Source organism: Martes martes (assembly GCF_963455335.1).
Source record: "Martes martes genome assembly, chromosome: 4".
In the NCBI taxonomy this organism is placed as follows: Eukaryota; Metazoa; Chordata; class Mammalia; order Carnivora; family Mustelidae; genus Martes; species Martes martes.
In genome coordinates, this window is record NC_137891.1 from 88,349,093 (window position 1) to 88,363,993 (window position 14,901).

Below are 14,901 nucleotides of genomic sequence, written 5' to 3' on the forward strand. Positions count from 1 at the left end.
TTTCCTGGAATTTGAATCCTGAGCAGAATGGTAAAAAGACAGAAATCCATTAGAGCTAATTTATTTGGGTAATTGTGCCCTGAAGAAATGGTTAATCAGTTCCTGTTCCCTGGATCCTAGGCAGTCCTTCTTCTGGTCCTCAAATCTAGATCTTCAGAAGTCTCTTATTCTGCATTTCACTCCCAACATTCTTCCAACAAATGTTTCCTCCTCTTCCTCATTTTCCTCTTCCTCTCCCTTTTTTTTCTCCTGCTCCTTTCATTTTCCTCCCCACTCCCCACTCCCAGCCCTTCTCTCCCTCCTCCCCAAGCCTAAAGTAGTAAGCTTCTGACACTTTCTGCTAAAAAGCCTTTATTGAGCCTGCATCTCATGAACATGGCCCCTTAGCCTTGGCTCAAATACACCCATAAAACAGCTCTTTTTTTAATTGGAGAATTCTGAAAGTACTTTCTCATATCAGGCAGAAAGCTTTTATAAGACTCTGAAGCCAGAATGTTTGGTTTTGGAGCCTGGCTCCGTCATTTACTTGCTGTGTGGCTTGGGCAAATTGTTTGACCTCTTTGCCTTGGTTTCCTCACCTGTAATATAGAAGGTAATAATAGTAACCGTTTCATGGTATTGTTGTGAAGATTCAATGTCGTGTTACTTTTGAAGCACTTAGATTTTAATAAGTTTAAGTTCGTGTTAGCCATCTTCCTCCTCCTCATTCCCACCACAGATCCTAGCTCCACCCTTTTGAGCTGCCTAGAATAAGCTAGATCTTCTTCTTAGTGCCAGTCTTTCAAATACCAGTATGCTCTGTTCTTATTCCTCTTTCTTCCAGGTTCAGTATGCCTGGCTTCCTTTGGTCCTAACTGTGGACTTCTTTGCAGTCAGGCCAAGACCCTCTTTGTGGTCAAAACTGATCGACTGGAAAGATCCAAGCCTGTCTTCGCCTTGTCTACCTCATTACTTTATCAAAAGTAAAGTACAAGTAAACATCTTATAAGGCTTCCCCCCACCCCTGGGGAGGGTCTGTGCCAACAACGTCTGAACTCCAGAGTCTTTGAGCACCACTCCTCTACCTGGGCCTAAGGGTGGAGATGGGGTCAGGAGGAGAATGGTGCATGAAGGCATTAAGGCACAATAACAGTGGGAAAAACTTCCCACCTCCCCTGTTGGTCCCCACCCAGGCTTGTGCAGAAGCTAACCAGACATATTTCCTGCACTTTGTCTGCTCTGCCCTAGAATCACTGGCACAGCTCCATGCTAAGCTGTTCCTGGTTGTTGACATGCTACTGACAAGCCGGAATAGTTTCCACTCACAGGAAGAGCTTTCCCTATGATATGGAGAGTAAGAATCTGATTGATAATAATCTTGGTTGCATGGCACTTTGCAGTTTGGAACACATTAGTTCATTACAATATCGTGATGGATTTGTCATGGGCAGAACCATCTTTTTAACAAAAGGAATACCTGTTTTATTTGAGGACTTAAAGTTTTGAAGAGGTTCAGGGACTCTGGCCCATTCACATAGCCTCAAGGGACAGAGCTTGCATTTGAGTTGAGCTTAGAGTTCTTTGTGACACACCTTGTTTTGAAGGCTTTGGAGCTGCTGTTGGATTGTTGCTGTGAGTGTGTCACTCTGCCCTGGAGGCCACGGGACCTCCAGCAGCTTCTTTCTTAATGGTCAGCAGACACTGAGAAGCAGGTGGCCTGAGACCTATAAGTAGGTCTAGCCTAGTCTACTTGTAAGTTGGGGAAATTTTGGGTGTAGAGACAACAGTGACTTGAAAGACACATGATGTTTGGTAAGGCTGCAGGGGTGTCCTGGAGGGAATGACAATCAGCTGGTGAATTGGAAGTTGTGTTGTTGGGGGTAGTCAAGTTCTCATGTCTAGTCATCTTCTCACTTACAAAGTCCAAGGGAGCTTTCTGACTTAGGTATTTATTCTTTTTTTTTTTTTTAAAGATTTTATTTATTTATTTGACAGAGATCACAAGTAGGCAGAGAGGCAGGCAGAGAGGGAGAGAGGAGGAAGCAGGCTCCCCACCAAGCAGGGAGCCCGATGCGGGGCTCGATCCCAGGACCCTGAGATCATGACCTGAGCCGAAGGCAGAGGCTTTAAACCACTGAGCCACCCAGGCGCCCCCTTAGGTATTTATTCTTAGGGCTCTTTCTAGAGATTCTAAGGAAAACAAGTCATTTGCTGGCATCCATTTGGATTTTCTTGGATTTGGGGATCCTAGGGTGAGAGAGGAGCCCAGGATTCCATTGGTGGAAAGCTACTGTGTTGTCCTGCCTAGCTCTGCCTTTGAGCAACTATGCATCCATCCAGCCCTGAACTGGCAGTAAGACTAAAGTTCCCAACCCTGAGCTCAATCTGTAATTGCGGGGGGTTGAGAGGCTAAAAGCAAGGAACAGGTGGCCAAAGCAGAAATGATTTTATATTGGGCATGATCCAGGATAGGGCAACTGAGAATCATCCTGTGAATCCCTGAAAATTAGAGGACAGTCCTGACTCATCCCTTTCTTTGGCTCCTGGCAGAGCAAATTAATGTGGTTTGCAAAGCTCCTAAAAATCTGGCCTCAAACTCTGGCTTCTTTGCAAGCCAAGCTCCCACATACCTTTTGGTCCAGCTATGTAGAATTATTTACTGGTCTTTAAAAATGCCATCTCTCTTTCTCACTTCATGCTTTTGCTCCTGCTGTCTCATACTGCCTAGGATGTCCTTCTCCTCATTTCTTTGTCTAGAAAACTTCTACTCACTCTTCAAGATGTACCACAGTGTCATCTCCTCTGTGGAGCACGGTTATGACTTGCCCCATTCTTTGTTCCTAAAGCATTCTGATCTTAGTTCTACTGTGGCATTTCTTACAGTGTCATGTAATTGATTCTGTGGTTGAATGCACAGACATTGAAACCAGACTGCCTGGATTCAAATCTCAGCTCTACTACTAACCAGTGTGGAACCTTGGACAAAGTCTCTGCTCTTGCTTCCCTTCTAAGTAGAATGGAGGCACTAGTACTCACACTACAGAATTATCATGAAGATTCAATGAGCCACCATGCATTAAGGACTTAGATCACTGTCAGGCATGGTAAATGTTGGTGTTGTTGCTGTTGTTATTATCATTATCTATTTGAAGTCACCTGTCAAGGTTACCTCCTATTCAGGTCTACCTGCACTTCAACCATAACAATGAGATCACTTGCACATCCATGGCCAATAAACCAGAACTGGAATGTGACTTTCTCTCTCTGCACCCTTGGGTGTAGGGTGAATAGATGCCAACAGGCAAGGTTCCTAATTTCCATTCAATGTTCCTCTGAGATCATAGCCCACCTTGATCCTTTCCACAGTCTTTATCATCAACTTCCAGCATGTATTTCTCAGCCCCCTCAATCCAGATATCAGGATTCTCCTCCTAGACATGGCAATCTAAACCAAGACAGCAGTTTTCTTCCAACTAGTTCTCCATGTCTATGGAATGCTTGGCTGGTAACACCCCTCATTTGGCTCTCAGAGGTGTCTGCCCTCCCACCCCTGACACTGACACCTTAGGTTTTGGTGTCTTTTTAAAAAATTAATTAATTAATTAATTAATTTGACAGAGAGAGACAAAGTGAGAGAGGAAACACAAGCAGGGGGAATGAGAGAGGGAGAAGCAGGCTTCCCACCAAACGGGGAGCCTGATGAGGGGCTCGATCCCAGGACCCTGGGATCATGACTTGAGCTGAAAGCAGACGCTTAACGACTGAGCCACCCAGGTGCCCCTTTGGTGTCTTTTAATGTAGATGTTTGAGTCACTTGTACATCTGGTTCCCAACACAGTACCAAACTCCGTGTGTTTTTTAAATGAATAAACGCATGGATAAATTAGGAGTAGGTCATCCATTGGCATTAACACATCCTATACTTTCACAGAGTGTAGTGTCAGTGTGATTGGCTGCACTTGGGCTTTCTGTTATTGACAGCTGAGACTGTCTTGATTGAAACACACCTCCAAGTGTTTGCTCATTTCTGTTCCCCTTGTCTGGAGCACCCTTGAGTTTTACAGTGTCGCCATGTGGGATAGAAAGCATCTAAGGACATCTTTGTGCTCCACAGAGAGTAGGTACAAGAGGACATATAGTTGCAAGCCCAAGAGACACTTCAGCTTTGGCTTGGTATGTGGAGAACCAATTGCTTGAATCACAGAGACATTGAACTGGAAGGAATAGTCACTGTAATGGAACCCAATCTCTTCTTTGCCAACATGGAAACTGAGGGCCAAAGAACACAAGTGACTTCTCAAGGTCACTCAACTCTAAGGGTCAGTAAGCGTCAGTCAGGTCTCCTCAGTCCCTGATCAGCACTTTTCTCCCTGGGCTCAGTGTTCCATCAGCCTTTGTGTCTTGAACATGTCCTTGCCTCCATGGGCACAGTTCCTTCTCAATCCCAGGGACACATTGGAGGTCACTGAAACCTGGACAGGGCTGGAGGCAAGAGGCACAGGATATAGTTGTTCTGGGGGCAGCAGGCTCCATGGGGGAGGCCAGCATTTTTATAAAGTTTGGTTTAGTTGTCCAGGATTTAAACTTCTACCCGTGTTTACCCATAGCAATCTTCTCTCAAGATTTTTGCAGGCTTTTCTCAGGGTCTGTCAAGGTCACTCTTATCTCCACTTATTCACCACTCACCAGCACACTTCCTTTTGTGTGTTACATGTGGTGGGGAATGGGTTGGTTGGATGGGGGAGCTTGGTATTTTTTTTTTTGGTCTTGAATTGTTTTGTTCAGAAATTCTGTTTTTTCCCACGAGCTGTTTGCAAGGCTTTGAAATGAGGGCTCAGAATCACACGGAATAACCCACTTGGGGCAGAGACGGAATGTGTCAGCAGCACCAAATTACTTCGTCTTATAAATTAAAAAGAGTACTTCTTACCCTCAACAAGTGATACTTATAGTAACAAAAAGTTGAAATCCCTGATAACAGAGAATGAAATGAACTTTAATAAATTCAAAGAGTAGGAAACAAGGTAACCCAAGGACTTAGTGGGACGAGGGGTAGGAGACATACCAGTCTAGGGGCCATGCAGGTGCTACTCTTTGCAAATTCTAGTGCAGTGGTAATATTCTTCTAGAGAGAAAGGCATGAACAGATTAACAGATTGTGTTGCCATTGGGTGCCGCTTCCTGTCACTATACTCTGGATAATCATTAAAAAGGTGAAGAGGATGTCTATCTACTGATATAGAAAATGTCGCTGACATATTGTTAAGTGAAAGAAAAGCAGATTATGAAATATTGTTCATAATACAACTTCAGTTTTGTAAAAAAGTTATAATGATAAAAATGTGGAGGATAGAAAATAGGTATCAATATATTAACAGTGATTATAGGGAATTTTAAAATCCAGTTTACACTTTTTCTGTGCTACCAAAAATTTTACAATAATATACTTTTATTTTTGGTACTTAGAAAACACTACAAGGGTTAGAAAAAAATAAAGCTTTCTATTTGTGCCTGGGCCCAGAGATTCATTTATGAAGGGGATATTGCTGAAGGGGTGAGTCCTTGCGTTAAGAAAGTTAGGAGATCAATATATGTTATTTCCCTGAGGGAAGTAGGGAGAGGCTAGCCTTAGTCAGGTGTGTAGTAGAGACTCTTCCATCAGAAACTCCAGAGAGGGGGATGTATTCCTGGAGTCCCCAGTCAGAACTTGGCATCATGATTTCCCAACCCAAATCCATCTTAACTAGGTTGTTAGGGGGTCCAGTACTCTCAGTGCTTGTAGTTAAGCAATGTTATACCTTAAATAAACTTTTAGGGACTAACCTGGGAAGCTACCTACCCTTTACAACATTACTTCTACGGGAAAATATACTCCAAATTCCACATCACCAATTTACTTTGGAGCTTTAAAGACACAGCCATTTTTGGCTTGAAGACCTATTTGACCCTTTCCTCTTTATTCACCAAGTATTTCAAAAATCCCTATTAGTCTGTGAAAGATCTCAAACGTATGCACAAATCTTTTGGTTTATGCTGCATTTGTTAGCCTGGCACCCAGTCCAAGAGTTTCCAAGACTGAAGGGTTCTTGGAAATTGGCACCACTAACTAATTTTTTACTTCTCATTGATCAAATTGGCTGGAGTCGCCCAGGGATCACTAGTTACCCTGGAGATTTATGTCTTCCCCAGCACTCCTTTTCTTACTGTGTGTTTGTGAGGGTGTTTTAAGAAGAGATTAGCATTTGATTCAATAGACTAAATGAAGAGATCCACTCTTACCAATCTGGGCAGGCATCATCTCATCTGTTGAGGGCCCAAAAGGACAAAAAGGAAGAGGAAGGGCAAATTCTTTTTGAACTGGGACGTCCATCTACTCCTGCCTCTGGACATTGGAACTCCCAGTTCTTGGGCTTTTTGATTCTGGAACTTACACCACCAGCTTCCCTGGTTCTCAGACCTCCAGACTCAGACTGAATTATGCCACTGGTTTTCCTAGGTCTCCACCTTTTGGATGATATATTGTGGTATATCTCAGTTTCCATAATTTCCATAATTGTGTAATAATAATCTATTGTGTGATCTCTCTCTCTCTCACTCTCCCTCCCCCTCCCTAAGTATTAATGAATACTTGGAAATGTTGTGAGGCAGCTATGGGTGAGTTTATAGAAGTTATAAAAGGAAGGAATGGATAAGCTGATCTCAGAGGGCCTTTCCATATCTGACAGGTGAAGACTGAACGGAGAAGCTTACCTCATGTCTGTGGGACAGATTTCAATCTGTTTGATAAGAGGCTTCTAGGTCAGGGAAAGGATAGGTCATGGTGGCCTCTGTTAGATTTGTCAGCCATAGCAATGACTTTGGAGATTGGTAAAAATGAACTTTCTTGACCTTCTTAGTCTAGAGCAGTGATCTTTAACCTTTTCTGGCTAGAGATCAAGACTATGGTCCCTGTTCCCTAAAGCTTTGTGTATGAATGCAGGGCTCCTAGGCCCCATGAATCTCACCATAAATCTTCTAGGGGGTCCATGCATGTAACAGAAGATCCTTTAGCTAAAGTCCATATCAGCAAGTTCATCAATTGGCCAAAGATGTTTAAAAATAGCTCAAGAGCAAAAGTTTTGCATCTCCTCTCAAAAACCCTCAAGATCTAGAGTCATCTCTAACTCTTGGAGACAAGTTGTTTCAGGACCTAAAGAGGTCAAGCAATCATGTTTTTCTCTAGTTCTTAACAGGTTAAGCTCCAGGGACTTTCAGCTAAGAGCCCCAGCAGAGGTCAGTTAATTGGCCTGTTCTGCCCTAAGGGAAGTCCCCAGGTTTCCTCAGTTCTTTGAGAGATCTGGCTTTTGTTTTGCTCCTGACCTTGGATAAGCTGCATCCTTGCTGTGGGCCTCAGCGTCCTCATCTGGCATAGTTGCTCTTTATATTCTTGTCAAGCTCCTGTGTTCTGTCTCCTGTGAGTCCTTGATATCTGTGTGGCAGAGACAACCCTCTAAGAAGTCATGATTCTGGATCCTAACTTTGGTCTGCTCTTGTCACTGAAGGAATTCCTGTCCACAGAAATTTCTAGAGCACACCCTGCTTGAGAAGCCGCTAGCTTCCCAGAGGCCTTCAGAGGAAAGGTAAGGAACGGACTCGTTCTTTGTTTGTTTGTTTTCTGCTCTGGGAAGAAATTTATTGAGTCATCTTTAAAGGCAAATGTCCACTGGGCACATATGTGTATCCAAATCAAACTCTCACCCAGGGGGTCAGAAGAGGCAGGCTAACATGAAGGATTTAGCTGTGCTCTGAAGAAACAGAAATCCCTTCTCCACTCTCAGACATTCTCCCATTTCCATGACTCACCTCCTCTCATTCCAGAAAGTCATGCACAGGAATTAATTTATGGGTCCTGTCCAGAGGTCTTTAAGTAAACAGTGCTACCAGTTCTTTCAGCTACCCAGACACACTGGTTTTCAGGCCCCAGGGAGGAAGCTAATGACTTGTAGTTACTTGGCTATTGTTTTCCGAAAACAATTTGACTTCCTTTCTGATAGCCTCAGAATTCCTTCTTTACAAATTCAGGTGCTGGAGCCAGGGAAGGGCTGAGCTCACCAGTTTGGTAACACAATGCTCCAAGGCAAAATCTCCTTTCTGTAACAAGTTACAGAGGCTCCTTAGAGGCTGGTGGACAGGGAGCTCTGGGCATGCAAACCCCACCTGGGAAGGGAAGGGACCTCTGAGCCTCTCCTCTCTTGAGATCTTACCTCCATTCCATAGTATGGAATAATGAAGGTGTATAGTGTCCAAAGAACAAACTTGTGAAGACAATGTTATAATCATTTTACAGAACAGGATGTCGAGGCTCAGTGGTTTGCCCAAGATCACACAACAAGTAAGGGACAGGGTTGAGAGTCCATCTCTAGTCTTCTGACTCTGAGATATAGCCTCTTAGAAAGAGGACATGCAGATGCAAAGAGAAGCCATCTCTCCAAAGTTAACAAATTTTGATCCATCATCTGAGAACTGAGTCTTCATGTTAGCTAAGAATCTACATTTGCAATTCACTGGATATGGGGTTTAAGTGATAGATCCCTGTCCTTTCTCCTCTTTCCCCTCCACATACTCCAAAGCTGGGGCTGGGTTGGGTCCTGTGTTAGGAGAGCTGTTTTTGAACCTTCCTCCTGCCAGCAAGGTTTGATGAACACTCAACAGAGTGGCCAGTCCCTTTTTTGCCCATAAAGGAGATTCCGTACTGGCTTTCTCTAGTAGTCCGGACACCATTATGGACACATGTTAATTCTTTCTTATTATGGTGCTTGTGGGAATTTTTAATTTTGAAGGGAAGTAGACTTTCTCACTCTTTGCTATTGTTAACCACTCTGCCCTCTACTCTACCACTACCACCAGTATGAGGGAAAGCTGGTATAACAGTGCCCCCTTACCCACAAGGGATATGTACCAAAACTCCCAGCAGTGGATGCCTGAAACCTTGGATTGTACCAAACCCTATACATGCTGTTTTTTCCTATACATACATAACTATGCTAAAGCTTAATTTATAAATTAGGCAAGTGAGAGATTAACAACAATAACTAATAATAAAATAGAATAATTATGACAATATACAAAAAAGATGTGAGCATGGTCTCTCTCCCCGCCTCAGAATATCTTACTGTACTGAACTCACCCTTCCTGCGATGAAGTGAAGGTAATGACGTGGGCACTGTGACAGTGTTGGGCTGCTCTCAACTTTCTGATGATAGGTCAGAGGAGGATCATCAGCTTCTGGATCCACAGTGGACCATAGGTAACTGAAAAGCCACAGAAAGCTAAACTGCAAATAAGGGGAGCTACTGTAACCCACTCGTTCCATTTTGTGCATATGCCCACTTTTGTACTCATTACATCGCATTCTACTTATTGGTGCCCCGGTCATGGGAAGTGTCAGGGGAAGGAGGGGACCTGTGTCTCCTTTACCTTTGTATGCTCTGTCCTTGCACATAGTATGTCTTCAGTATACCTTCACTGAATCAATGATTAATGAATGAATGACTCTATGGGGTAGGTGCTATTCTTCAGACTCTGGAGGGGAATGCTGTGAGGGAAGTACAGTGTTGGCTGGAAAAGCAGGTGTTGTGTGCTCTCAGGTACAAAGGGAAGGTTATATTTGATTGGAACCTCTGAATGTCTGTAGCGTGCAATCTATGTGGCCTGATCTGGTGGCCTTGCTCAAAGGAAGCAATGAAGATGGCCATAATAGTTATAGCTATAAAAATGATAACACCACATTTCCCTTGTTAATCTTTCATCTTTTATTTCTTTCAAAGTAGTCTCCCTTCTATAATTTAATTTTAACCTTCAGAACAGATTCATGATTCATTGCATGCCATGTGTATGCATGTGTGTATCCATATCTATACTCTATATGGATATGTGTGTGTGTATATATATACACATATGTATGTATATATATATTCTATACATAGAGAGAGAATATTTAGCACTCACTACATGCCAAACATGATATCTATTTCATTCAACCTTCATAACCAATCTATAAGTTTCTTAGTTACTATGTTACTCTCATTTTAAAAGTGAGCCAGATGAGGCTGCCAGGGAGAAAAAAAATCTCCTATACCCTTTTTGTTCAGTTATTGGAGGCTTGCAAATTAAACTAACAGAAGATAGATAACAGGGAAAAAGAGGGTTATTTGTATGCATAGGGAAACTGACAAAAGGAGCTAGCTCACTAAAAGGTTAAAGGTTAAACTTAGTAATGAAAAGGGAGAGAGAAAAGGCTTCTAGGGGAACACCAGATTGGTTTCTTTAGGAAAGACAAATGAGTTTTTAGAACAAATGGGGGATAAGAAAGTTTGTGATAATGTTTGTTTATGCAGGTGCAGTGGTCTTTCTGTCTTCTTCATGGCCGTGCACCTCCCTTCCAACCCCCACCCCTACCCCCACAACCCCCACCCCAGAGAGGAGAGTTATGGGAGTCCCATTTCCCAGAAGTTGCTGCTTTAAGTCAGATAAAGGAAGCTCCAACAAGGCATCTTCCTGTGTCTGATGAATCTCAAATGTCTTCAGCTTACAATAATCTCCCTACCAACTCCAGGGTTTCAAATGGGTCCCCACATGGCAGAAGAGGGCCCTATAGTTGCTGAGTGGTGGAGCCAAGATCTGAACCCAAATACTCTTAATCACAAGGTTATATGCCCCAAATCTTGTTCATTCTACCTTGAGTATTTAGCTGACTGAATGTGAGAGGAAACTTTGAAGAAAGGGAATAATCTTAATCTAAATGACTCTTACCTTCTGTAATAATTTGACCCTAGCAGCAAAAGTTGAAGCTGGACACTAATTAAGGAGGAGATGCAAACTTTGTTGTTGAATTAGGTTTTCAACATTATTGTCTAAATAATCTAGACAGGCATGGGACATTGCATCTCTATTTTACATGCAAGAAAATGCCTCTATTTTGATGTGATTTGTCAGAGGGCACCTGAGTTAATGGCATATTTGGCAGAAAGTTTCCTGACCTTGTATTTCATGATATTTTATGATTTTTGCTGATAGACCACCTAGTATCATACTTTGGACTTGACTGAAAACACCTTTCAAAATAAAGAAGTAAGCCCTTTTTGGTCCTTGTGAGGTAGAAAGGTAGGGGTAGATCAAGGATGAATAATTTGTTGGAGGAAAAAGAGGTGTGCTCCAAGTACTCATCGCAAACTCTAGAGGTCGCGTATAATGACATAATAACAAAAATTAACACAAAATCCACAGTCTTCTTGCTTTCAAGTACTTCCTTTCAGATCTAGAGGGCAAAGGCCATCCCAAGATCTCTCAGAGAAAGGTCTCCTTTTTGTCATGAAATGAAATCCCTGGACTAGGGACTCCAGAATTCCATTGAGGCTGTATCCAGCTGTTGCCTTCATGCCCTGAATTTAGTGGGAGAGAATCAGGCTTGGCTGATACTGGATACTTCCTTTTCTTCCCCTCCTCCTCTTCTTCTCATGTCCATGGAGGCCACTGGCCAAGCCCACTACAAAAGGGTTCTTAAGTTTGGGATTCCAAAAATCCCATCTGCCTTAAGTCCAAGAAGAGGTATGGATGTGACTTTGAGTTTTTCTTGGGGATTAAAACTTGATATGTATTGAGAATAGATTCATAGACCAAAGCATGAGGGACAAGGAGCTATGTGTTTCTTTTGCTTTCTGCTTCTTGGAACAGAGTGTTCTTGCCTGTTTTAGCCACTATCTGGAAAGCAAAAGTCTTAAAGGGGACGACTTCCGCCTGTGGTGTCTGCATCTCCACCAGCAGTAAAGTGTGACCTCAGCCCACTAACCATCGCTCCAATTACCTCTTTATGATCTCCAAGGAGGCATGGGGGACCCACTGCTCTTATAAGTAGATGCTGACAGAACTTATTTTCATGTGTTATGGAGTGGGTTTTAAGGGAGGAGGCTCCTGAAACATCTGGACCATTCCTTGGAAGGAAACTGGGCGACTCAGAGATTCATTAAGTAGAAAGGACATTGAAAGTCTCCTCATTTGCCCTCTTGCCTCTAAGAGGAAGCAAAACAGAAGTAATTTTCCAAATGCCACCTTTAAGAGACTTGTACAAAAGGTGATTTTGCCTCTGCCTGGACATCTCAGATGGGGGCTGTGCCACTTTCACCACGATGGTCAAACACAGCCTCTCTTGCTGTGGTTGGGGCCCATTCTTCTTGTGGCATCTACAGGCCTGTTTGCTCCCACCTGGAAGGTCCTGTGCCCTCCTCTCTGACCAGGCCAGTGGGTTCAAGGGGAATTCCTCCACAGCCCTGGTGAGAAAGTTGCCTGACCTTTTCCCCACTTATTAACTGGGTAATCTTGCACAATTTACTAAACTTCTCTGAGACTGAATTTTCTTTTCTGTAAAACAGAAATAATAATGCTGTATCTTCCTTGTAGTGTTGTGAGGTGAAAATGCTTGGTACCTCGAAAGCCTTTAATAAATGTGCCTTGCCCTTTCTCTTAAGCACAACAAAGAGATCCCACTCTATGAACCTGTTTCCAAAAGATTTTTTTCCCTCACTAACTTTTTTTACATCATCATGCATTGAGGACAAATGCATATTGAGTACTGCCATTTATACTAATTGTTTTGTCTACTAGCTGAATAGAATGCCAGCTTCTTGTGAACAGAAGATGGCCCTTCTCTCCTACTTAGTATAGGCTGGGCCCACAGGAATGGCCAGTGAATCTTTGTCCAAGAGACCCTGATGGATGGTTCATATGATCTTTAGAAGGTCATCTTTGTCTTTTCATCTCACACTAGAAGGTGAAGAGTGCTTCGCACAATCCTGGCACATAGTAAGTGTTGAATGAAGTCTATTCTGCCATCCCACTTCTATAACTATTCCCTTACAGGTATTGTTGACCAATTCTTTGGCTTCCTCTCTAAATCCTCTCTGAATTTCTTTGTATCTTTTAATGTGTGACACCTCTTTGTAAGACCCTGTCTTAACTAATGTGAGAATGAAGGGGAGGACACAGTAGACCCTCAGCTCCCACCCCTGGCCTGACACCTCCTTTTCCGGGACGTTGTTCATCTGCTCATGACAACCTTCTTAAATATGAGGTAACAGCTAGATTCAGCCCCTTTAAATGATCATCTGGGACCCATAACCCAAATGACATTTTCCTTAATCTTGTCAGAGTCCTTACCTGAGCCTAGAAGAGACCCAGGTGAGAAATAAACCAGACTTCTGAAGGCCTTACCAAAGCAGCGTAGCTCTGGGCCATCAAAATGCACTCTGTCCTAGGTGCTGTCATGAGTGCAGTGCCTGGCTGGAGAGCGGCTCCACTTCACTGTGTTGGGATGATCTAGGTTCAAGACCTCAGTCTTCTCCCAACACTGACTCGGACTTCCTGGGTCACCTCTAGCAGCCTATCCAGTTTCTTCACTGCCTTATTTCTCTATCTGCCAAGCAGGGTGAGAGCATCTACCTTATGTGCCCTGTGCTCTATCCCAGATCATGGCCATGCCTACATCTTGCCAGTTCTCCCCTTCAGGGGATTCAGAGGAAAATGGCATTCTCCCTTCATCCCCAGCTGTAATCACAGCTAGACTCTCCTCTGGCAGCCAGTGATCTAGGAATTACTTCCTCACTCTCAGGTTATCTCTCAGCTGAGACTTATGTGTTCTTTAACTGGCCCATCTCCTGGGTAAAGATGATAACCAGGCATTGCTGGGAGCCCCCAGGTTTGATAAAGTGGCTAAGACATAGGGACAAAGCCATAGTGCAGGGGTAATCTCTGTTGTGGAGAAGAAACTGGTGTCCCCAGAGCTCTCTATGGTTTCAGTGGCATGTTGTACCCTCGGAACTTGGCCCAGCCATTATGGCACATGCAGGAGGAGACTGCAAATATATTGTGTTGCTTGTGCAGTCACATCCACGGCAGTTAGCATTCACCAGACATTGTCCTAAGTGCTTTCCACATACTCACCAGTCCTCATGACAACCCTGGGAGGTAGTTATTATTAGCCCCAATTTGTAAAATTGAGATGCACAGAAGTTAAGTTAACTTGCTCAGTGTTACCTGGCTAGTGAGTGGTAGAGCCCCGATTCAAACCCAGACATGCTGGCTCAGGAATCTGCTGCTACATAGCAAAGAACAAAACAAAACAAAACAAACAAACAACAACAAGTAAAAAAGCATGAAACTCTGACTAAGGAATCCAGAGTCCAGAATTTATTTCCCACAGGGCTGCTGCCTCCCTGGACATAGGAAGTTTGGCCCCACATTCTCTCCCCTGTTGCTAACCCTAAACTTACTCACCCACGAAAACTACCACCACTAAAGAAACAAACAGTTCTCACAAAATGTTGAAATGTGTGTGAGCAGTGCTGTGTGTGATGGTGATGACGTGGGGCAAAGGAACAGGTCTGGGTTCTCGTCCTGCCTCTGCCACTTACACTACTGTGTGCGACACTGGCAGGCGGCCTTGACTCCCTGAACCTCAGTTTCCACGGCTGTTCCAGATAATCTCTGGCATTTTCTTCTCGCTGTCACAACATGTGGGCTCTTGGTCATTGGTTTGTCTGGGTTCAGTCCACTCAGAGCAACTTCTGTTGTTGATAATTTGTGACACTCTGACTAGGTCCATGGCTAAGTGCATAAGTTGAAGAGTTGGGAATGAGGGGAGTTTGAGGGGAAGAGATGCCTCCCAGTTTCTGAATTTGCTTGCCTGTGATATACCTTCTAACAAGAGATAAGCTTACTTCCATTTACTGGATTCCGGCTGGGAAACCTGTATGCCTTTGTGGGAGGAGCACAGAGGTGAATTTTGGCTTTGACTAAAACTCCTGATCCAGACTCTACCGTTTACCAACTGGGTTACCATGATTGAGTTTCCTCAAATGTAGAAATGTCTACTGTGTAAAATTGGAAACT